Source organism: Neoarius graeffei, chromosome 12 (genome assembly GCF_027579695.1).
Source record: "Neoarius graeffei isolate fNeoGra1 chromosome 12, fNeoGra1.pri, whole genome shotgun sequence".
Classification (NCBI taxonomy): domain Eukaryota; kingdom Metazoa; phylum Chordata; class Actinopteri; order Siluriformes; family Ariidae; genus Neoarius; species Neoarius graeffei.
The window spans coordinates 73,767,854-73,792,769 of NC_083580.1; the positions used below are offsets into that span (position 1 = coordinate 73,767,854).

The window sequence follows — 24,916 nt, forward strand, 5'->3', positions numbered from 1 at the left end:
CCCCTCTAGCCCATTTATACCAGCCCCTGTGTGTATGTATGATTTTTGTGGAATATGCCACTTTCTTTACTGACATGCATTAATTTTGTTTTGGGAAGACTAATGTTTGGAGAGCTAAAATGCTTTGTACTGACCTGATAATGTAGCAGTCATAAAATAAAATAAAAAGTTTGTATGAAAAAAATAGGGTGCCTAAGGCTTTTGTACAACCGTGAGTTGGTGGTTAGTGTGTCCGCTTCTTGACCGGGAGATTGCGAGTTCTACTTGCGGTTGGGTCAGGCCAAAGACCATCATAAAAATGGTACCTACTACCTGGTAAGGCATGCTGCAATACAGATGTGAGTGGGGAAGTCAAACTCTCGCGGTTACCAGAGGACTAGCCCCCCACTGTAACCCTAACTGTATAGGTGAGAGGCCGAGGACTATAGAAACGGAGATCGGCGCTACACCCATACGCCTCAAAGAGTCGGTTAGTACTGGGACAGGAAACTGCCTGGGAAGACCAGATTCTGGCATAAGAGGGACTTTGACTTTTAAAGGCTTTTGCATAATACTGTGTACTTAATTACCTCTGCCAACTTTGTGAGAGGAGGCTATGTTTTTGCCTTTGTTTGTTTGTTTCCAACGTAACTCAATAAAATGTGGAGAGATTTTGAAGAAATTTGAGCCATGGAACACTTGATTAGATTTTGAGACAAATCTGGATACGTATATGGATCCAGGGTCGTGGGCAAGCTGGAGCCTATCCCAGCTGGCTATGGGCAGATCCAGGGGTGTAGCTGGGGGGGTCCTGGGGTGCCCTTGACCCCCCCCCCCCCCCCTTTGTTGGACCATACATTTTTTCAATAGCCACATAAGAATATTAGAAAAGCGCCCACTGTAATTTTTCTAACATTTTTTTTAAAACTAGATTGTCACCTCAGCCTCATTACGGTTTCTATAACCTTGTATGGACTTCCTGTGGTTTGGGCACGAAAACCCAGTTTGTCAGAGTGTGTGTGGGAGAGACGGATGTAAGTGCAGATATGTTAAATAATACACAGTGCGATATGAGCATAAAGTGCGTGAAACGCACACAACAGGCAAACAGTCTGAAACAGCAGGCAAAGTCATAATCGAGGAAGCAGGTTTGTGACGTGTGAACACTCCACAAAATTTACACCAGTGTGGGGGCATCGTGGCTCAGGTGGCTAAGGCGCCATACCATAAATCTGGGGACCTGGGTTCGATTCCAACCCGAGGTCATTTCCCGATCCCTCCCCGTCTCTCTCTCCTGCTCATTTCCTGTCCTGTCTCTACACTGTCCTATCCAATAAAGGTGAAAAAAGCCCCCAAAAAAATCTTTAAAAAAAATTTTTTACACCGGTGTAAGATATATCGCAACAAAATACATCGATGCAAATATGTGCCGTGTGAACACCCCTATTTACTCCGGAGTAAATTTCTTCAACCACCTCCCGAGCAGGGTTAGATTTGCACCAGTTTAAGCAGCTTTCAGGAGCTACACCCAGTGGTGTAGTGGAGATTTTTAAAGTGGGGGTACGCGATTCGTGACGTCATCGATTTGATATCATGTCAGAAGCGGTAGCCTTTGTTTGGTCGCCTATGTTTGGTCTGAATGATTTGTATAAATGTTACGTTCTTTTAACAACACAAGAGGACACAAGAAGACACTTTTTTTCAGACATTTTTATGTGTGCAATTTTCATTCGTGTTTGTCAGTGCAGCCCAACTGTTATGGCGAAAAGCCGTGGTTTATTTTGTCTCCAATAAATATGCCGAAATGGCTAAAGAGGAACAAATTCGCCTTCTCCTTCCGAATGCATCGTCGTAGACAGCACCACTCTGCTGCTGGAACCCAACATAAACCTTGCATAGGTTTAACATGGACTATCAGGCGTGAAGCCAAAATATTGGAAATTATGATACACAAACACCTTTGTTCATGTTCGATTCATGTTCATTTGAGCCGAGCTGCATTTGGAATTCGATATTTTTACTAGCCTACTTACTGCCGTGGCAACAGCTACAGCATGTGTCCAGAAGTTCAAAAAAAGTCACGTCACTCACTCACATCGCATACAAACCAGCAATGGGCTGAAATTTATTATAAAAGGCACCAATCGAATAAATCAAGCATTTAGTCCCCGGTCACACCGCCCGAACTTTGCTGGAGCGTTCCTGGAGCGGTGAAAAAAAATCATCACCGCTCGTAACCGTTCCGTTTAACAAAAGTTGGCCCCCGTTAAAGCAACGCCGTATACGCTCGGCCACCGCTGATGTTTCTCGAGGGGCCCTCCTACCGCTCCGAAAGTTTTGAGCTGCACAAAATATTGCGAGCGGTGAGGAGGGGGCAATTTTCCGCCCCGGCAAAGTTCACCCCCGCTCCACCAACGCCCAGTCAAAGTTTGGCACCGCTAGACGCAAGTTCGTGGACGCTTGGGTCCGCTAGGCCAACGCAGAAATCTTGAACGCTGGACCACCGCTGCTTCGCCAGAGTTGCCCGGGCGGCGATTAAACGTGGCACAAACTTCGGTGGAGCGGTTGTAAGCGTTTTACGAGCGGAAACGGGGTTGCTGGAACGGTGTCGGGCGTTGAAGCAGCTGTCCTTGGCGGCGATGAACTTTGGTTTGGCGTTGGTATAGAGGTGTCGGAGCGGGACCTTATACCCCCGCCGAGCCAAAGCCCGCATGCGCAGAACGCCGCTATACCAACGCTCGTGTCACTGCTAAACCAACGCTAAAGCAACGCTGGCTTCAGCGGTGCACCGCTAAGCCAACGCCCGTGTTTTCGATTTTTTTCCCATTTTGTGCGCGGTGACGAGCGTTGTCGAAATTCGGCCCCCCCTCCCTACCGTTCAAGGAACGCTCCAGTAATGTTCGGGCGGTGTGACCGGAGCATTAGTCTGGCGCGATTGAGGCACCCGCGTATACAAAATACATGACATGCAGCCATTGGGTTAAGCCCTACCATGCACTCCTTCTTAAAGACTTGAGTATTTCTTTAAATGTATTGTCATTTCACATTTTTGGATGTACAACAAAACACTAAACAGGAAGGCCACAAAGATTATGAATTTCAAATCTCATCTCATCTCATTATCTCTAGCCGCTTTATCCTTCTACAGGGTCGCAGGCAAGCTGGAGCCTATCCCAGCTGACTACGGGCGAAAGGCGGGGTACACCCTGGACAAGTCGCCAGGGCATCACAGGGCTGACACATAGACACAGACAACCATTCACACCTACGGTCAATGTAGAGTCACCAGTTAACCTCTTTGGACGGTGGGGGAAACCGGAGCACCCGGAGGAAACCCACGCGGACACGGGGAGAACATGCAAACTCCGCACAGAAAGGCCCTCGCCGGCCACGGGGCTCGAACCCAGGACCTTCTTGCTGTGAGGCGACAGCGCTAACCACTACACCACCGTGCCGCCCGAATTTCAAATCATATATATATATATAATACAGTATGTGGTGAAATTATCCGCGTAAGGATGACCAGGCAGGCGATTATATCAGTTCTGTTGCCCTCTCGGTGCTGCTACCATGAACACCTGGAAATCACACACACGCACACACACACAGAGAGACCCTACTGTTATTATTAGGCTATTCAAAATCATAGGCCTATACTGAGCAAAAATCGCATTAGAACTTCAAAGATCATAAAGCATTAAACCGACAGATGGCGGAGTCAACCGTTTACATAATTCTAATATCTCGGCTGCGTTTAGAATGCATTCTACTTTGCGTCGCTACGTTTTACGTAACGTTCGATTGGGGGGGGGCATTGATGATGAGCACAAAGGCACGTGTCACTTACTGTAGAGCAGGGGTGTTCAAATTGATCCATAAAGGGCCGTGTGGCTGCAGGTTTTCATTCCAGCCATGCAGCAGCACACCTGACTTGGCTCATTCAATCAACTGAACTGTCTTCACACAGTCAGATACTTGCAGCCACACCCACCCTTTATGGATCAATTTGAACACCCCTGCTGTAGAGCGTATAAACTCAGGCCATTGAATGACAGTTTTTTTTTTTGGAATCTCACCTCGGGAGAAGAGGGCGGCACGGTGGTGTAGTGGTTAGCGCTGTCGCCTCACAGCAAGAAGGTTCTGGGTTCGAGCCCCGGGGCCGGCGAGGGCCTTTCTGTGTGGAGTTTGCATGTTCTCCCCGTGTCCGCGTGGGTTTCCTCCGGGTGCTCCGGTTTCCCCCACAGTCCAAAGACATGCAGGTTAGGTTAACTGGTGACTCTAAATCGACCGTGAGTGTGAATGGTTGTCTGTGTCTATTGCTGCTTTTCCACTACAAACGCGGCTGAGTTGGGCTGAGCCGTGCCGTGCTGAGTCGGGCTGAGCAGGGCTGTTGGAGTTGCATTTCGACTACAACCGTGCTGGCTGGAAGTGGGTGGACACAATGGGTGGAGTTAGCGAAAGTGGGTGGACGTCAGGTGATGTCGTTAAGCAGCGCAAACAGTGACATCAGTGATCTTTTAAGCGGTAGTCTCACGACCCGAATAGTAAACAATAAACATGGAGGACATGGAGTCGTTAGTGTTGCTGGTCTTGGTGCTGTGGCTTGTTGTCACCGACAACGCGGACAGATACTGGCAAGAGCGTATAGATGAGGCGAGGCGCATAAGGCTTCATAATTCTCGTAATTCGTAATTCTTCTCCTTCCGGGTTTGCGGTGTTTACAGATCCCAGCGCACTCACGGGGCGTGTGTGGGCATGTGAGGACACTCCTCCTCACCAATCAGTGCACAGGGGAGTGTCTGCTCACGCCCCCAACCTCACTCGGCTCGGTTTGGCTCGCTTCAGCCCCACTCCAAAACGGTGCGAGTTTTAGGGGCTAAGCAGGGCTGAAGCGAGCTGAGTCGTGCTGGTTTTTGGTAGTCGAAACGCGAGCCGTGTCGGGCTGAAGCGAGCTGAAGCGAGCTGAAGTGAGCTGAAAAAGGGTAGTGGAAAAGGGCCATATGTGTCAGCCCTGTGATGACCTGGCGACTTGTCCAGGGTGTACCCCGCCTTTCGCCCGTAGTCAGCTGGGATAGGCTCCAGCTCGCCTGCGACCCTGTAGAAGGATAAAGCGGCTAGAGATAATGAGATGAGATGAGATGAGACCTCGGGAGAAGTGGGTGGACGGCGTACCCCCGCGTACCACGCCCACTACACCCCTGGCTACACCGGTTTAACTTTGTACCGTGTGAACGCTCTACCGGAGTAAAAGTTGCCGTGTGAACACCCCTAGTGCTGAGGCAATCTCATCTCATCTCATTATCTCTAGCCGCTTTATCCTGTTCTACAGGGTCGCAGGCAAGCCTATCCCAGCTGACTACGGGCGAAAGGCGGGGTACACCCTGGACAAGTCGCCAGGTCATCACAGGGCTGACACATAGACACAGACAACCATTCACACTCACATTCACACCTACGCTCAATTTAGAGTCACCAGTTAACCTAACCTGCATGTCTTTGGACTGTGGGGGAAACCGGAGCACCCGGAGGAAACCCACGCGGACACGGGGAGAACATGCAAACTCCACACAGAAAGGCCCTCGCCGGCCCCGGGGCTCGAACCCGAACCTTCTTGCTGTGAGGCAACAGCGCTAACCACTACACCACCGTGCCGCCCTGAGGCAATCTCGGTGATGATTATGACAAAATGTTTGATCGCCCTCTAGCGGCTGCTCGAGTGCACTGCACTCAGTGTGGAGGAGAGAGAGAGAGAGAGAGAGAGAGAGAGAGGAGTTTATCTTGTGTTCTGCCAGCAGCAGCAGTAGAGAAACAGCTCTACATTAAAAACCGGGACGGACGCCCCACTTCGGCTCAGAATGTGACACGCAGGCGTACAATACGCTTCTTAAATCATTAATTCACAACCGGGTTACTACATTACACCGCTGAATGGGTGAGTGTTTATTTCTACACGGGTTTTAATGGAGATTTGATGTTAGCTAGCTTCCTTGCTTAGTAGCAGGCGTTTGATTAACACACTACTAGATTTCATGCTGTTAGCAGATTAGCAGCTCAGAATGCTACCGAGTTCACTAGATAAACAAATACAGCACAATAACCTGAGGCTTTTAGCGAGCTAAACTAGCAACTAGCCGCAGTAACCGGAAGTTATCCATGTGGATTGTGGAAAGCTGGATATCCGCTGCGCGCGAGCCGTACGGTAGGATCTCCACTACTTCCTTCCTTACTTACTTACTTAGTTAGTTAGCTGAATTTAGCAACAGCTTTAAAGAACTCCTGGACAAACAAACAAACAAACAGTTGGGTAATTATCAGAAATAAGTATATTGACTAATTATCAGTCTGCCAGTGCTGTTTCTTTTTGTTCCTCTGGTAATATTAGTTAAATGGGTCTGGTTTTATATAATAAATCAATATACAGTGAGCTAACACTTAGCTAACGTGCTATTGTTGTTGAATTAAACCTCGACTTTACACTAATTTTCATAATTAGACTGATTTAGGTTATAACTGATCTCTGGTGATGAGTTCAGTCACTGTCGAGTTTAATTTAATAAGTAGATAGCTCGGCTAGGTTCTCTTTCAGCTAGCTGTTTGTTTCAAATGAACCTGAGGTAAAAAAAAAAAAAAAAAATTAACGGTTATTTAATCGCCTCAGATGAGCTTCATTTTATTGTAGGCTACTTAGAGCATATTTTGAGAAAAGGTCTTGGTACTATTTGAATAATTGGTTTAATTCCTGTATCATCGTCCTTCTTTTGGACAGGATTTAGTTGAGGTTCTTCAGTTGGTGGAGAACCTTCAAGGTTTCCTGTCAGAAAAGGTTTAATGAAGATATGTTTGTTTGTTTGAAGCTTTTATCCTGGGATCAGGCCACGTTATTTTTGTCTTTCACGATGGTCAGGATCGAGGGACGCCGTGTTTTGGTCAGGAGACTGGTAATGCTACAAGATCGGACCTCGACCAATCATCGTTAGTGTTGTCGACGTGGAGGGTTGAGAAATCATTAGTCGTCAATCGTCGCGCTTATGGATCACGACGTAGGAGTTCTGGCCTGAGTTCCTTAAAAGCATCGCAGCACAAAGATCATTAGTGGTGTAGTGGTTAGTACGGTCGCCTCACAGCAAGAAGGTTCCGGGTTTGGACCCAGCGGCCGGCGAGGGCCTTTGTGTGTGGAGTTTGCATGTTCTCCCCGTGTCTGCGTGGGTTTCCTCCGGGTGCTCCGGTTTCCCCCAAAGACATGCAGTGAGGTTAACATGGAGCAGTCTTGGGCTGAAGTGCCCTTGAGCAAGGTACCTGACCCCTGACTGCTCCCCGGGTGCTCTGGTGTGGCTGCCCACTGCTCTGGGTGTGTGCGCGTGTGTTCGCTGCTTCAGATGGGTTAAATGCCGAGGATGAATTTCACTGTGCTTGAAGTGTGCATGTGACAGGTTTCTTCTTCTAAAAAAAATTGTTAAAGGTCATAGGCAACGGTTTTCAATTTATGCACATTTGAAACTATATGTTAAACTCTCTGTAATTTTCTTCTGGTCCCAAGAAGTATTGTTAATAAGTAATAATTAAAATAAGTTAGTGCGGTTCGTGGCGAATTTCTGTTCATGACCACTCGGTGCGTGATGCCATTTAAGACAAACAAACCACTTGAGTTGCGTCCACTTCCGTTTACTTACGTTGCCATTCGGCTTGAGTGCAGACGTGCGTTTGGGAATTTCCAAAGAAAAAACGTGCCTTATTGTTGTGCAGTGAACTGTAACAACAGGACCGGTTCAGGAAGAAGTTTTTACCTTTTACCGAGAGAGGAGAAGAGGCAGAGAGAGTGGATTGGCTTTTTCTGGAAGAGGAGGAGTGAGTGGGTTGGCTTTTTCCAAAAAAGAAGAGGCAGAGAAAGTGGGTTGGTTTTTTGCGGAAGAGAAGAGGCGGAGCGAGAGGGTTGGCTTTTTGCGGAAGAGAAGAGGCGGAGCGAGAGGGTTGGCTTTTTGTGGAAGAGAAGAGGCGGAGCGAGAGGGTTGGCTTTTTGCAGAAGGGAAGAGGCGGAGCGAGAGGGTTGGCTTTTTGCGGAAGGGAAGAGGCGGAGCGAGAGGGTTGGCTTTTTGCGGAAGAGGCGGAGCGAGAGGGTTGGCTTTTTGCGGAAGAGGCGGAGCGAGAGGGTTGGCTTTTTGCGGAAGAGGCGGAGCGAGAGGGTTGGCTTTTTGCGGAAGAGGCGGAGCGAGAGGGTTGGCTTTTTGCGGAAGAGGCGGAGCGAGAGGGTTGGCTTTTTGCGGAAGAGGCGGAGCGAGAGGGTTGGCTTTTTGCGGAAGAGGCGGAGCGAGAGGGTTGGCTTTTTCCAAAAGGGAAGAGGCGGAGCGAGAGGGTTGGCTTTTTCCAAAAGGGAAGAGGCGGAGCGAGTGGGTTGGCTTTTTCCAAAAGGGAAGAGGCGGAGCGAGAGGGTTGGCTTTTTCCAAAAGGGAAGAGGCGGAGCGAGTGGGTTGGCTTTTTCCGGAAGAAGCGGAGCGAGAGGGTTGGCTTTTTCCAAAAGGGAAGAGGCGGAGCGAGTGGGTTGGCTTTTTCCAAAAGGGAAGAGGCGGAGCGAGAGGGTTGGCTTTTTCCGGAAGAAGCGGAGCGAGTGGGTTGGCTTTTTCCAAAAGGGAAGAGGCGGAGCGAGTGGGTTGGCTTTTTCCAAAAGGGAAGAGGCGGAGCGAGTGGGTTGGCTTTTTCCAAAAGGGAAGAGGCGGAGCGAGTGGGTTGGCTTTTTCCGGAAGAAGCGGAGCGAGAGGGTTGGCTTTTTCCAAAAGGGAAGAGGCGGAGCAAGTGGGTTGGCTTTTTCCAAAAGGGAAGAGGCGGCGGCGCGAGTGGGTTGGCTTTTTCCGGAAGAGGAGAAGAGGCGGAGCGAGAGTTTCCAAAAGAGAAGAGGTGGCGCGAGTGGGTTGGCTTTTTTCCAAAAGAGGAGAAGAGGCGGAGCGAGTGAATTGTGCGCGTGAAGCCAGAGGGTTGTTTTTTTCCGAAAGAGGAGACGAGGCAGAGAGTGTGGATTGTGCGCGTGAAACAAAATCAAGCAGTCAAAAAAGAAACGGAGCAGCAACGCTCAAGCAAAAAGGAGACGATTGGAGATAAACATTTTTACTTTTGCTTGCAATTGACAAGTCAAGAATCCTGAGGGATCCTGTACAATCATTATGGAAATGACACAAAGGGATATTTCCTCGCTTAGAGTCGGCTATAAATAGTATAATGCCGCGGATGGCAGGCTAATGTGGCCTACCGGCGTACTGTCAAGTAATCGTTATCTATATCCACTAGGGAGGGCGGTTTAATTATTCTTCAAAAGGGCTCTTATTTAGTATTATGATGAAAGTAAGAATTTATCATAACTACCAGGATAAATTGTTTGGGCGCGAGTCTTGTTGAGGTCCGGGGTCACCGCGATCAGAGTCAGCCGAGTCGCTGTCCGATTCCGAGGCCGCACGGTCAAACCAGTGAGCCACGTTCACCGATGGCCATAGGTTCATACATACATGGTTTCACCTCTCGATATTCAATTTGGAGAGTTCCTACTTCAAAATCGCTATCGCTTTCAGACATTTTACACAACCTCTCACGACCAAAGTCCGTACACGTGTGCTCTGTTCGCAAGTACACACAGAACTGTTCCCAGTCTGTTTGGCTTAAATGACGTCACAACGATGGCCCCCTGGCGGTGAAAATGCGCATAAGTGAGATGTAAACAAACCTTCGGAAATTGGGCAAAACAGTATATTTTAACCGTTTTATTCAGTTTTAGGGTGCAAATTAGACACCAGGAAGATTGAATTTGCTGTTTGGGTCGTTCTTCTAGACAACAAAGTTGATATTCTACATTTCACCTCCGACCATTGCCTATGACCTTTAAATGGTAGAGCGAGCAGCACAATGAACACTCTCTCTTAAAGTGCCATTCCACCATTGGATGTATTCTTTGGCATAAAATACAATATATTTTGACAACATATATAAACGGTATCACTAGATAGATAAATCTTTTAGCTTCAAAATGATATATCAAACATAATTTTTTGACAACGACAAGTATGTTAATTTTGCGACCAAAGTCACCTACCCTTTTAATTTCCGCACGTGATGTCATCGGCAGGTTCCCCTTCTTGTGTACCACGTGACGTGGCACATATCAGCAATGGCGGATAGAACGCGATAAAAATAATACCAATAAATCTAGCTAATACCAATAAATCTAGCTAACTGAAAGATTAACTCAATTTTTCGCAATTTTTTTTGCCCCCATATACGAGGAGAAATGACTCTCTCACTTTGGGGGTTTCCTGGTCTAAAAATAGACCGACACGTGGTACACAAGAAGGGGAACCTGCCGATGACCTCACGTTTCACTACCGCGCGGAAATTAAAAGGGTAGGTGACTTTGGTCGCAAAATTAATATACTTGTCGTTGTCAAAAAATTATGTTTGATATATCATTTTGAAGCTGAAAGATTTCTCTGTCTAGTCATGTTGTCATAAAATATATTGTATTTTATGCCAAAGAATACATCCAATGGTGGAATGGCACTTTAAGATGCTCTTAACGTGAAGAGGCTTTTGGGAAACCCACCCCTGATGTGCTAGACTTTTCTCTGCAATTTATGTTGCAGTAATACAAGGCCTGTTCATCGTTCCTGATGCTCGTATTCAAGCTCGATGCTTGAAATTTGTCGGCCAAAAGACTTTTCAATGACTCGTCCTGTACTGGTGTTGTGTTTGTCCAATAAAACGCACTTCAGAACACATCCATTATGTTACATTACATGACATACTTTCGAGACTATTCCCTTTTCCAAGTTGCAAGAAGAAAAAAAGTTTTTTTTTTTCACTGTGGAATTTGTACCATTTCCTGGTTGTTTTACCAAACTGCTGTTCTTCGCTGCTATTTCAGACTAATCAAGAACTCCGTTTTTTCTTTATACACCACTAAATTCAGTGGTATCATTTGATACCACGTTACAGTTAAATGCTAGAACCTGACTGGTCAGGAGGTGCGTTATTTTCGTATATACTTTCCAGCTCTGAATCGTTGATGTGGTGGTTTTTGTTCAGGAGGAATTTATTTATTTAGCATTTGTGACAGGAGTTTTGGTTGTAAGCACTTTGTAATTGTCACAGCGCTTTGCAAAGTTTATCAGCACGGGAAAGTCGTGTCGTCAGGACGGAGGTGTTTACGCTTTCCAGTTTCTTGGTAAAGTGACAAGCTGTGCAGAGTGAGAGAAAAACGAGTGAGCTTGGTAAGGGAACGACTGTTTCACAAAAGTGAGAACAGGAAATAATTTGTCTCTCGCGACATTAATTAGACACTAAACCATTAAAATGTGTGATTTGGCATTCGTTCATAGATTAAACATTGTAATCATTGGCACATCGCTGTGTTAAGAGTGGAGTAACGCACTCCCGACTGTGCTTCTGGAGTGTACCGGTGGTTACACCAGACAAGAATTTCAACACGTTTTGCCTTACTGAGGGGGAAAAATAACCTGTGTATTTGTGATTTGGTTAGACTGGATAAGGGGCAGTTGTTGAATTTTGTAAACGAACATAAAGGGCCGACGGTATTAAATATTACGTTGAACAACAATGGAGTATTAATTTAAAGCCGTGTGTGCACTGATTTTTAATTGCTTGTGATGAGTTGCTTGGTAGATGTAGGCGTGTATACGTTACCTAATCGGCCACAGACGAGGCTCATTTAAGGCACGATAAATCTTGCTTTCTCACGGAGGGGGGGAAGCTGAGCTGTCCTTCACGTGAATTTGTGACTTGGTCCATATTTGATATCGACACAAAAAAGGGAAGTGAGAGAAATGTGGAGGAAGGATTGGTTAGGGGGAGTCAGACAGTGAGGATCGTCTGTTCCGCAAAGAGAACTGGAGGTATCGTGCAAAAATAAAAATGAAAAAGTACCGGTTTGTTAAAAATGAAATTTCTGACCAAAGCATCATTATTGTGCTTGCGTTTAGCCGCCTTGTTCTTACACAAATAGATGGATGATGAGCTGGATTCAGGGATCTGCTGCGCGTGACAGCAGATACATTTATGCTGTGTTCACACTTATACCGGTACGAAAGTGGTATAACTATCGATACAAAGTATACCGGTACAGTTTAGTACATCTGTCCACACTAGCGCGAAATGTTTGCGGTTTTCTTTCATGGTAGTTGAAATGCGCGTGCGCGAAATGTTTCCGTGGTTACCGAGTAACTTCCTTCCGGGAATATGGCGGATGAAACGTGTGTGCTTTTTGTTGTCAATGTACAGTCTGTATTTCTGGTGGTCATTTATTCAGTTGACTTATATAAAACGCGCGAGGCAATTGAGAAAGAAACAAAGAAAACAAATCTCCCTTTCTCCCCCTTCACTTTCTCCCTCTTCCCTTCTCTTCCCCTCCCTTTCTCTCCCTTTTCCCCTCTTCCTCCTTTCTTCCTTTCTCCCCCCTTTCTTTGCTCCATGTAGCTCCACGGTCGTTTTGTTTTCGCATGCGCCTTATATTTGTATCGATACAGAACCGCTTCATCTGTCCACGCTACAGTACCGGTACGAAACCCATACATTTGTGGGTTTCGTACCGATACAGTTATACCGCTACAGTACCGGTATAGTTGCTAGTGTGGACAGGTGTTGGGGTACGAAAGTAGTTTCGTATCGGTACAAAATCCCTTGTGTGGACTGGGTATTTCTTTCCTTTCAGCCTCTCCTTGGCTTTTTCTTTGTGCCGTTCTCGCCAGTAGTCGCAGAGGGTTCACACACTGTGTAGACTATCCATCACGGAGAAAATCAAACATGCTTGAAAATATTTGAGCCTTGTGTCGGAGTGTCCAGAGGGACGTCGGCGAGTGCCAAAAATAGTTGGCGAGTGGGAAATCGGGGCTAAACTCATGCAGCGTGCACTAGACTTAATGGCGCACACTTGAACACGTGCTTGGTTTGTAACATCAGCCGTACATCTGGGTGAGCTGCTGTGTAAAGATGGTTAGAATCAGCGAAGGGATTTACATCTATAACCAGTAGCTTTCTGTGAGTGCAGGATGTTGAATTTTATGGTTGTATTACTGGAATCTAAACCTAAACAAGACTGTACAGTCTGGGGTCACGGTTTCGAGTCCACTTAGGTCAAGTTGCTGTGTGTTTTTTGTAATGAAACGATGTCGCTTAATTGTTTTGCTTACAAGGCTGCCTGTGAAATAAGCCTAATCTGTATTAGGCACGAAAGCATTGAAGTGCTGATGAAGTAAGGAGAGTCTTAATGATTCGTAAGTAGCTTATAAGACAAAGATAAGTTAGTAGAGCTTTGAGTTTTAAACCTCCTAAAGGAAATAGGCCATGTAGCGTCGACAAAAGACATTCTATCCTCCAAGCTTCGCATTTGTGTTTAAATGCAAAATCTAAACAAGCTGTAAACTGCATTAAGGTCTTTTTTTTTTCGAAACAGAATGTTTATCCGGGATCTTGGTTTGTGTGCGTACAAAAAGTGTTTGTGACGATGACAACAACTGAGGCGCTTGCATTTTTTTTAACCGGAAAGCTGAGCGATGTTGAAAAGGATAACAAACTCCACAGTGAGAAGAGAAGAGCTCTTTGAATGGACATGTAGAATAGACGAACAGCTCTGTTTGGTTTGTGGTGTTATAAATCTTCTGAGTTCGAAACTAGTGTGTGTGTGTGTGAGCGTGAGCCTATAAACAAAATGGCTCGGCTCTGACAAAAATCAAATGTGGTCTTTATTAAAAGAAAGCGAAGACCCTGTCAAAGATGTCGGCGGGAACGCAGGGGAAGACCTTGAGTCAATAATGGAAGCTTCCAGATTGCCTCAGGTTAGTAGCTCGGGCCAGTAAATGGTGAACTTTGAGCCTGAGCCTGCACAACGTGCGTGTTTGTTTTGTTTTTTTCCCCTTGTTCATGCCTGTTAGAGAACGTGCCGTTCTTTTATACGCTCTTCGGTGCTGGATTGATTTTGCTCAAAGTAGGTCAATACTTGCGTCCTTGGCTTTTCCGCGTTTCATCCCGTTTCAAAAGGTGACAGAAACCTGAACGTGTGCGTTTCAGGTACAGCGCTGGAAATAATTCTGATCACATTTTCCCAAGGGTAACACCCCCTTCCCCCTCCCTTCCATCTTTGATAGCGTATTGAAGCCGGATGACCTCGGGCAGCCCTCCAATCTGTAGCTCTGCTAATACTCTTCAGCTCATGCTGTGCACCACAGGCTTTAGCCCTTATGATAACAGGGGGAAAGTCCGCCATGAGCAATCAGACAAATTGGACGGGGCAGAGGGAATCCGAACGCTCTCCGAGACTCCCGCTGCTCTCCTTATAACTCTCGATCTGTCTCTCTCACGCTGGTTGTCTGCTGAACGCAGCTCTCGGTTCCGTGTACTGGTGGAAGTTTATTTATAAAAGCCTGTTGCGTAAGAGAGACGGGAAATTTATTTGAATCGGTATTGCTCCTCTGACATTTGAGGCCCTGCTTAATGAGCTTTGGTTCAGAAAACTGAAAAATTGACAACGACAGATTTTGCGTAACGCTTTGAACATTAATCAACCGGTTACAGTTTGGTTTCTTTTTATTACGATGAGTATCCAAGTCTCTTAAGGATCGTAATTACTTGTCGTGTTCACTCGCACAAAAGTAGTTTAATTACCAAAGTGTAGATGTACATCCATTTTTTTTCCTCTATACAAGTGAAATAGAAAAATAGTGATGTGAATTTCGCTTTCTTTCGAGTGATATGATGCACATTTCAAAACATATTCGCGACGATAGTTAGATGTGATCGCTTCGATATGTTTCAATTCGCTCCTGATTTCAATAAAATTCAGTTCAGCACTGATGCAATTAGTTTCAGATTCAATCCGATTAAATTTAAGTTCGTCTATCTTCATTCTTGTTTGCCGTTACCGCCTTAGATTAGGGTTTAGAAGTACATGTTGGTGAGCGCTGAAAGATGCTTTGCTTTGGTGAACATCACTCTCATCCTCCCGCCCATGTATACAAAGCTCCGCCCCCAGAACCTGGCTCATTGAGTTGAACCAGAAGCAGCCGTACCAAGGACCGGCATGAAATCATTTAAATCACATACTTTGAACTGCTTGTAATTTCAAACACTATAAATTTTGATGTTGAGAATGTTCGAGAGTGCCTTCGCTACCTCTTTTTATTTGTAATAACGAGAAAATGTTTTGTATTTGACTAGTTGTGGAAAGCAGGCCATTCAGAACGTTCAAAGCAGTAGACAGATTGTGTTTATAAACCTTCCCGGGAACAATAATGCACAAAATGCATGCTCAGAGGAAAATTATCTGGTTGCGCTGTGAGCTTACTGATTTCAGGCTTTTTTTTTTTCTGTCTGAACAGACTAATGTGGCGGAGGAGTGTTTACACCTTTAATACTTACTAGGGGTGTAACGGTACATACGAATCACGGTTCGGTCCGTACCTCGGTTTTGAAGTCACGGTTCGGTTCATTTTTGGTACAGTAAGAGGAACTAGACAGAGACTGCGACGAGTCACGGTAATTTGCGCTGTCTGTTACAAACCGGGACGTCTGGTCACCGTACCCTATAGATCCGGAACGGTAAGAGATCGAGAATGACGGTTAGGCCACACCAATTTAATTAGTTGGTTCTCTGATTTTTTTTTTTTTTCAGGAAAAATATGAAGCGAGTGGGCAAAATAAAATAAAAAAAAATGCTCTGATTGTAAAATTAGCGGTGGAAATAGACCAAACAATACAGGCAAACCAGTAAACAGAATTTCAACACACCTGTCAAAGATTTTCCGCTTCTGTTCGCTGAGTATCCTAACAATCACAAACACAGGCTTTGCAGGACTCCCCTCCCCAGGCATGTTTCTTCCACAAGTCTTTATCGAAAGTGAAAGGGGCGATTTGATTGGTTTTCGACGTCACGTGACCTTTTCTGTTGCCGGGGTTTGATTTCGATTTTTTTTTTTTTCATTTTGCATTTTCTTCAAGCGGCGATTCCGAGAACCAACTAATTGAATTGGTGCGGCCTTAGTGAGGGGAAACTTGCGCCCTGCCGCACTGAACAAAATAAATAATTAAAAACCCCTGATTTTGTCAATTTTCATGATTTATTTTATTTTTCTTCAGTTTTATAAGTGATTTAAAAAAAAAAAATCCCATTTTTCAGAGATCATTCCGGATCAGCCCAAAAGTGTCATAGCAACGTAATTCAGCCCAGAGGTATTCATGTGAAATTTGGTGATTGATTGAAAACTGAGGGAGAAATGGCGTCCTAAAAACATTACGACGACGATGATGATTTTGCCCCAGCACTGCGAGCGCAAATTAAAAAATGCACAACATAAAATTACAGGTTGTTTATGATGAACTTCTGTAAACACCAACAGTTTGTTTTAATAACATTTTAAGTGAGAAATACTAAAAATATAGATAAAATGAAATTTAAATAAGAAATCCGCTGCAAACCACTGAAATTCTCCAGTAAATAAAATGATTTTTTTTTCGCAGTCCGGTTTCCATCAAATCCTGCACTCTGATTGGCTGGCGAGCGGGTCCGTATCCTACGGTACGGACCCCGGTTATGGACCTCTGGCAACTCGCTTGTTCACAACAAAAACAAACATGGTAGCATTTTTTTGTCAACATTTAAAAAAAAAAAAAAGATTTATAAGATTATCAAAAATCTTGTACATTTTTGGTAGCATTTCTCAGGAGAATGGCATTAATTTTACAGCATGGATAGCGATAACGGCAGTGCTCACAGCGAAAGCGAGTTTTACTACCCTGAGGAAGAAGAAATAAAAGAGAGCATTGCAGGAGAAAGCTAAAAACCTGTAACTCGCTAACGCCGAGCAAAAACATGGCTGAAACCTGAATGACTCCAATTTTGTATAAATAGGGGACTACATAGGCGGCAAAATGTAGTTTTTTTTCCTGCCATGGAAGTGCACTTGTATACCGAGGAGGAAGCAATTTGCATTACAGCTGTGAATGAGGATTCAAAATGGCGGCTCGGCTCGGTTTTCCCTTTCGGGCGCTCTCGTTTTCTGTTGGAATTTGGTAAAGAAAAAAATAAAAATATTATTTGCCAGCTTAAGGTCGGTCCGTATGGTGAAATACCGTGACCTCGGCCTTGAATACTGACCTCAGCTCAGAGGGCCTCGCTCAGTACTTTCAAGACCTCGGTCACGATGTTTCATGATACGGACCTCCCAGCTGGTAAAGAACATCTTTTTATTTGCTGTAAAATGAACTACACTGTTGCAAGGCTTGTAATGTGTGGATTTTTATATGGCCTGTCTGGAAAAAAATAATTTCTCCACATTGTCCTCTGAAAGGGAACATCTGCTGGCAGTTACGGTATGAGCGATCAAGTTCGACATGTACCTGATTAATACTGAACACTGCTTTCGTCTTATCCACATGTCTTTGTCCGTCGTTGCATTTCACCAGGAAACCCAAGTGTTCCCAACCAGGAGACCTGAATGAGAAGGTGTTCAAGCTCCAGCTTAGCCGTGATGTTCGCTAGCTTGGCCGTGCGTGAAGTGCACGTCGGAGACTTAACAAACGTACGGTCCGCTGTTTAATCTGTTCATGTGGGAGCTCGGATTTGAAATATGTTCCACACGTAAAAAAACCGACTGTTAAGGCCCGCCTTAAATTATTTGTTGATGCTAACATGGCATGAAAAATTCCAGTAGGTAGGAAGCAAACACACTTTTTTTTGGACCCCTTTAAGATCACCAGGTATTTGCGGGGAGAATTTTTTTTCAAACAGGCCATATACAGTGGCATGCAAAAATTTGGGCACCCTTACTGAAGATGTCTGTGACTGTGAATAGTTAAGTGAGCAGAAGATGAACTGATCACCAAAAGGCATAAAGGTAAAGACGAGACATTTCTTTTCAGCGTTTTATGCAAGATTTGTGTATTATTTTTGTTTTGTACAATTGGAGAGTGAAAAAAGAAAAGGAACACCATGTGAATGTTTGGGCACCCCAGTACATTTGAGTTCTCAGGTAACTTTTACCAAGGTTCCAGACCTTAATTAGCTTATAGAGCTGTGGCTTGTTCAAATTCTTCGTTCGGAAAGGTCAGATGATGCAGATTTCAAAGCTGTATAAATTCTCTGACTTCTCAAACTTGTCCCTAAAATCAACAGCCATGGGCTTCTCTAAGCAACTCCCTCACATTCTGAATAATAAAATAATTGATGCTCACACAGCAGGAGAAGGCTACAAGAACGTAGCAAAGTGTTTTCAGGTAGCTGTTTCCTCAGATCGTAATGTTATTAAGAAATGGCAGTTAACAGAAACAGTGGAGATCAAGGTGAGGTCTGGAAGATGAAGAAAACTTTCTGAAAGAACTGCTCGTTGGATTGCTAAAAAGGCAAATAAAAACCCCTGTTTGACTGCAAAAGACCTTCAGAAAGATTTAGCAGACCCTGGAGTGGTGGTGCACTGTTCTACTATGCAGCGACACCTGAACAAATACCGTATGACCTTCATGGGAGAGTCATCAGAAGAAAACCGTTCCTGTGTCCTAGCCACAAAATTCAGCGTCTGAAGTTTGCAAATGAACATCGAAATAAACCTGATGCATTTTGGAAACAAGTCCTGTGGACTGATGAAATCAAAATTGAACTTTTTGGCCATGGCATATTTTGAGAAAAAAGGGTGCCAAATTCCAGGAAAAGAACACCTCTCCAACTCTGAAGCAGGGTGTGGATTGATCATGCTTTGGGGTTGTGTTGCAGCCAGTGGCACAGGGCACATTTCACTGGTCGAGGGAAGCATGGATTCGAATAAATACCAGCAAACTCTGGAAGCAAACATCACACCATCTGTAAAAAAGTTGAAGTTAAAAAGAGGACGGGTCTTACAATAAGATGATGATCCAAAACACACCTCAAAATCTACAATGGAATACCTCAAGAGGCCCAAGCTGAAGGTTTTGCCCTGGCCTTCACAGTCCCCTGACCTAAACATCATTGAAAATCTGTGGATAGATCTCAAAAGAGCAGTGCATGCAAGACAGCCCAGGAAACTTGTAGAACTGGAAGCCTTTTGCAAGGTCGAATGTGTGAAAATCCCCCAGGTAAGAACTGAAAGATTATCAGCTGGCTACAAAAAGTGCTTATAAGCTGTGATACTTGCCAAAGGGGGTGTTACTAGGTACTGACCATGCAGGGTGCCCAAACTTTTGCTTCGGGCCCTTTTCCTTTTTTGTCATTTTCTCATCTCATTATCTCTAGCCGCTTTATCCTGTTCTACAGGGTCGCAGGCAAGCTGGAGCCTATCCCAGCTGACTACGGGTGAAAGGCGGGGTACACCCTGGACAAGTCGCCAGGTCATCACAGGGCTGACACATAGACACAGACAACCATTCACACTCACATTCACACCTACGGTCAATTTAGAGTCACCAGTTAACCTAACCTGCATGTCTTTGGACTGTGGGGGAAACCGGAGCACCCGGAGGAAACCCACGCGGACACGGGCAGAACATGCAAACTCCGCACAGAAAGGCCCTCGCCGGCCACGGGGCTCGAACCAGGACCTTCTTGCTGTGAGGCGACGGCGCTAACCACTACACCACCGTGCCGCCGTTTTTGTCATTTTGAAAATGTAAAAGATGAAAATAAAAAATTGCTTTTGCTTGAAATATAAAGGGAATGAGTCATCTTTAACTTTATGCCTTTTGGAGATCATTTCATCTTCAACTTGCTTAACTGTTCACAGTAACAGCAATTTTGACCAGGGGTGCCCAAACTTTTGCATACCACTGTAAAAACCCACACATTACAAGCCTTGCAACAGTGTAGTTCATTTTTCAGCAAATAATTATTTGACCTGCAGATAATGCTTTAGAAAAATTAATATTTGAGACAAAACAAATTCATAACGTCGTTAAAAAAAAATCAATGTCTGACACAGAAATCTATAACTTTAAAGTATCAAATGTCTCAATCTTGTAACGTACAACATGACGTTATAATATCTGCAAAAATAATACTGAAGCATCTAAACTACAGAGTTAAATGTGAAACTTAAAGGAGAACTGAAGTCATTTTTAAACTTGCTTTATTTCTTAATTAATGTGTTATTCAATTACGTTTTCGGTTTTAGTAACCTTATATCGTGACCCGTATTGGCAACTAATTGCAATGAAATATTATACTTATTGGCCTATTCGGTTTTTAGCCGTGTTGAATTTAGTTCGTTTGGTCCACGGAAGGCGTCGCTTATCCGCGCGATCTTCACGAGACTTCGAAACGTGAAGTGTCAGCCAGGTGTCAGTGCCGCCATTTTGAAAACTGTTTTCCAAACGAACCATGTGTCCGAAATCGCCCCCTACTCACTATATAGCGAGGACGCTATTTTGTAATGCTGTCCGAAACCTTAGTGAGGATTATTTACACCCTTTATAGTGCACTCAAAGTATCCCTCAATGCATCATGAAAATTAGTGTACAACGATGGTCACTAACCAAAGCAATATATCCCATCATGCATTGCGGCCGCGCTGAAAGGAATCAAATTAAAAGTCTCAAATGTGATTTAATAAAAGGCGGCAGCAAAGAAGAAAGTATTCAGCCTTGATTTAAAAGAACTGAAAGATGCAGGGACTTTGTTATTGATTTAATCTGGGAAATATGCTCAGTATAATATGGATTTATTATTTTGAAAACCCACCAGCTGACTGATCTGGCACGTTTTAATTGTGCGACGGTAATGGCGTAAATACCAGCGCGATGGAGTAGTGTCCGAAAGCGTTTTTTCATTTTATGAATGAGTTTGCTAGATAGTCCTCTATATAGGGAGAAGTGAGCAATTTCGGACACAAAAACGAGTTTGAATGACGATTACTACCTACTTTTTTTTTTTTTTAACTTTCCTGATTGCTATCAAAACAAACAAAACTTCTGTCTTGATTACATCAGCGTTCGAAAGAGGGTGCGTGCGTCTTTTGACAACATTGGCAGATGTCGGTCACTTCGATTTCCGCTGTATGTTTTACTTCCGTCCTATGATGTCTTGCACAGGTCTCAACGAATCTCGTTGACGGCCGTTGCTTTGACATATGGACTGATATATTACAGAGCATATTTCAAACACTCAACTTGCTATAGCAGCAACAAAATAGCGATCAGAAATGCATTCCGATATTTAATAAAATGAGTAGAATTCTGACACAAATTTTGCCTTCAGTTCTCCTTTAAGAAGTCAAGTTCATCAGCACCGACAGTAGGTTTCGTGTTTCCCCCTTGTATCATGTGTACGAACAAAGACACGTACATGACTTAGATCAGCATTCTCGTCTATACACACATCCGAACAATCAAGTTGCACCATTTTAGTGTTGTTCACTGCTATAGATATTAAAAACCGCTTGGAGTCAGCATGGTTGTTGGACACCGTTTTAGCAAACACGCTGAATAACCAATGAGACGGCGGCTTTCTTGTCAACGTGTCAAATGGACCAATTGCTAGGCGCTGCACGTATTGTTTTTGGCAACAGTCAATATGGGCACAGTGTACGGTAGGGGCCATACGGCAGGCCGAAAAGGTTTTTTTTTTTTTTTTTTTTTTTTTAATTTAAATCTACATATGTTTCACCCGCAAACATATTTAAAAAAAATTTTTTTAAATATCCGGCCGGGTCACCGCCAACAATTTTTTATATATAATTTTTTTTAATTTTATTTTTTTTTTAAGGCTGGCCTTGATTGTATTCGGTACACATCTGCACCATACCAAAAGTCCTGTACTGAAACTGTTACACCAGTAGTACTTACCAGGGCTTGACATTAACTTTTAAACCCATTTGCCCTGGGGGGCAAGTGGGGGTTAATTTCCACTTGCCCCCTATTTTGCGAGTACTACCATCTTTTTTTTTTTTTTTTTTTTTTTTTAGGAAAACCATAGAATAGTTGTGAAGTGCAACATAAAATGAAGATCGCACATTGAGTTAAAGTTTAGTTATCCGTTACTTTTTACTTGTAACGGACAATAACCATTTTATCCAAAATAGTTTTTCCTGCCTTAGTTGATTTTATTTCCATTTCGCCAGCATGCAGCTGTTGTAAAGTTCAGTGTGTTTTTGTGTAGAACTCTCTCAGACTGTAGGTTCGTTACTCGATAATGTAGAAATCATAAAATAGAAATCTATAGCAAAGTTTGTATGAAGAAAACAAGGTGCCAAGACTTTTGAACAGTACTGTGTTTGAGAATAAAAAATTATATATATATATATATATATATATATATATATATATATATATATATATAAAAATATATAATTTTTTTAAATATATATATATATATATATATATATATATATATATATATATATATAATTTATTTATTTATTTTTGGTTTTTTATCATTCAGCTCTAGGTTAAAAAAAAAAAAAGTGCTGCATCATGACAGACAGGATAATGTTTGAGTTTAAAATTTAGTATGTAGGTTGTGGGTGTTTTTATACAGACCTGGCAACCTGTAACTGAATCAGTGCAGCTGGTCTGTCGTGATGCAGCGCCGTTTTTTTTTTTTTTCTCTTCTTCAAATAAACCTATAGGTGGATGATAAAGATATATAAATATTTTGCACAGGACTGTGTTCCTCCGATAACAGAAACAGAGATCCAGCTCTCTCTGCTCTTAATCTGTTCTGTTCTTTCAGGATTTATCGCGCATGCCGCTCTTTGAGGTTTTTTTTTTTTTTTTTTTTTATGCCCGAGTTGTTTGAAACCAATCTGGGGTTTCTGTGTCGAATAAGGAAGCGGCTTCACCTGTAAGAAAATCAAACACTTTCATGAAGGCACTAACTCGAATGCGAGGAGAAAAACAAATAAAACAAGATTCTTTAGCAAACTCTTCCATCCTCACTTCCGACTTTGTTTTTGTAAAATACATTTTAAATACAATCGTGAATTTCTCTGGAGTTTTCAGGCTGAGCTCGTGTTCTTTAACTGCTCATTTCCTCATTGTTCTTAAAGCGTTTGCTTCTATTTATTAGCGTTTTTCTTGATAGCAGGGAGACGGTAATGCCTTTTATCTATTTCTCTGTTTGAAGAAGCAAAAACGGCACAAAAATTAACCAGACTGAAGGCAGATTGAGCCTTGCTTGCATAAAAGACGATGTCTATCTGACCCCAGCTGTAATTATCACGTGATGCGTGACGTCATGCACAAGGGGTCTATAAACAGTATGCGTCCCATACTACAACAGCAGGGGGATATAAAATAACCTGCAAAGCAGTAAATGAAACCGAGACTAAATAAACGGTCAAGACATAATGGTGGATATGTAGTGCGGGACGCTTTTAGGGACTGAAATAAAAGATCAGCCTCATTTTTGTGGTGCTAGTTGGTTGTAATATATGCTCATTCCAACTTGCCTGGTCAGCTATGTCGAGGACGTATCCCACTTGCCCCGGACAATCGGGCAGTCCTTCATGTCGAGTCCTGCTTACTACGTAAGCGCTTTTTGATTTTCAGTGGCACTATGGATTCCATGTGACCAGATCTTGGCTTGTAAACTGATGCTCCATGTTGAAAAATGTTGAACTGGATTTCTCTTCCCCTTTTACAGTCCTACTTTACAATACAACGCAGCTAATGTGTTTAGTGTAATCGATTAAACACTATATTTCAAAGAGATGTACGAGTCCAGTAAACTGAAATGAGACTTAATAATGCTCTACTTAGTATTGGCTGTTTCTAATTAATGAAGCGCTTCCATGATAATAGTGTTGGCCTTCAAAACAGCACTGATGTACAGCCAGGGATGCGTTGGCGCGTTGGCGCACTGGCATGGTTTTATCTCCATCCACAAAGCTGAACTAAAATAGGTTAGTTGTGAGATCATTGTGTAAGAACCATCTTTGGTTTCCTGAACGTTCTGGCCATCAGGTCTCTTCTGACATAGGCAGATGAGCACGTTCTTGCTGGTTTCTTTTCCTTCTGCATAATTAAAACCCATGTTGTCCCATCGCATAATGTAGCGCTTTCTTCTCTAATTAATGTTCCCTTTTTGCTGGCATTCTGATTAGTTGTGGCAGAATGCTGACATGATTTAATTGCTCATCAGTGATTAAAAGCATCTTTGTATGAGCAGGGACTTTCAGCTGAGCTGAGATCTGAAGTCTCACTCAAGCAGACTAATGAATGGAACGGGCTCTGATTTGTAGAACAATTGCTTTTACATCCAAACCATCTGAGGGGTTTAATATTCCCCGCAGAAATTTTTTTCATTAACTGTTAATCTTTTTTTTTTTTTTTTTAAGGATCAATTCAGATTTTTTTCGCATGCTTGAAAGGAATTACTGCTGCTCATGAACACATTTTTCTGCCTTTCTTATGACCTCAATTCAAGAAAGGACATCCGATCTTTTAAACGTTGGTCTTTTGTGCGTATGGTAAAGCACTTAGCACTCGACTGAAGCCTAAAGACTTTTCTCCGTTGCGTTCGTCTATTAAGCTTGGCTTAATAGTATTGGGAGATATTTGAAAGTGCAGACATGCGGTCATTCCCATGTGATGGTCACCTGGAATCCATTCTGACCAGGTTCTAAAAGGGGGAGGTGATGTTTTAAGGAGTAATAGGGCATTCCATTTGAACCAGGAAGTCGGAATAGACCTCCTTGGGTCCATTGGTGACGTTCTGCGGTCGCGTGGTTTGAAACGGGTAAACGAACACCGACACGCCTCGTGCGTTTGTATGGATTATCTGTCTTCGTGTAGCTCAAAATGGGACTTTATTGCGCAGCTGCAATAACGAGTCAACTTGTCGTCATCCATCATTTCGTTCTTTTCCGACCGACTTCAGGAGGTAAGAAATTATTAAATTTACAAACGAATTAGGATTTGTTTGGTCGCTGTGTAAACTTTCGGGTTGAAACTTTGGTTTACCACATGTTGAAGGATGATTTGCGAGAGT

The 24,916-nt window shown here is 43.6% G+C and overlaps 1 protein-coding gene across 5 annotated transcripts in view; it reads left to right on the plus strand.

The window, feature by feature from the left end:
* Positions 1-5,780: 5,780 nt before the first annotated feature.
* The window catches only part of ndst1b (N-deacetylase/N-sulfotransferase (heparan glucosaminyl) 1b), a 177,232-nt gene continuing 158,096 nt past the window's right edge, over positions 5,781-24,916 (plus strand). The window contains exon 1 of one of the 5 annotated variants that reach the window (XM_060936389.1): positions 5,781-5,911. The gene's annotated coding sequence lies outside the window, so the exon portion shown is untranslated. Of the gene's footprint in view, positions 5,912-5,931; positions 6,179-6,213; positions 6,284-10,074; positions 10,360-24,916 lie in introns of those variants that run through there. The other 4 variants (XM_060936391.1, XM_060936390.1, XM_060936392.1 and 1 more) reach the window with 4 other exon arrangements.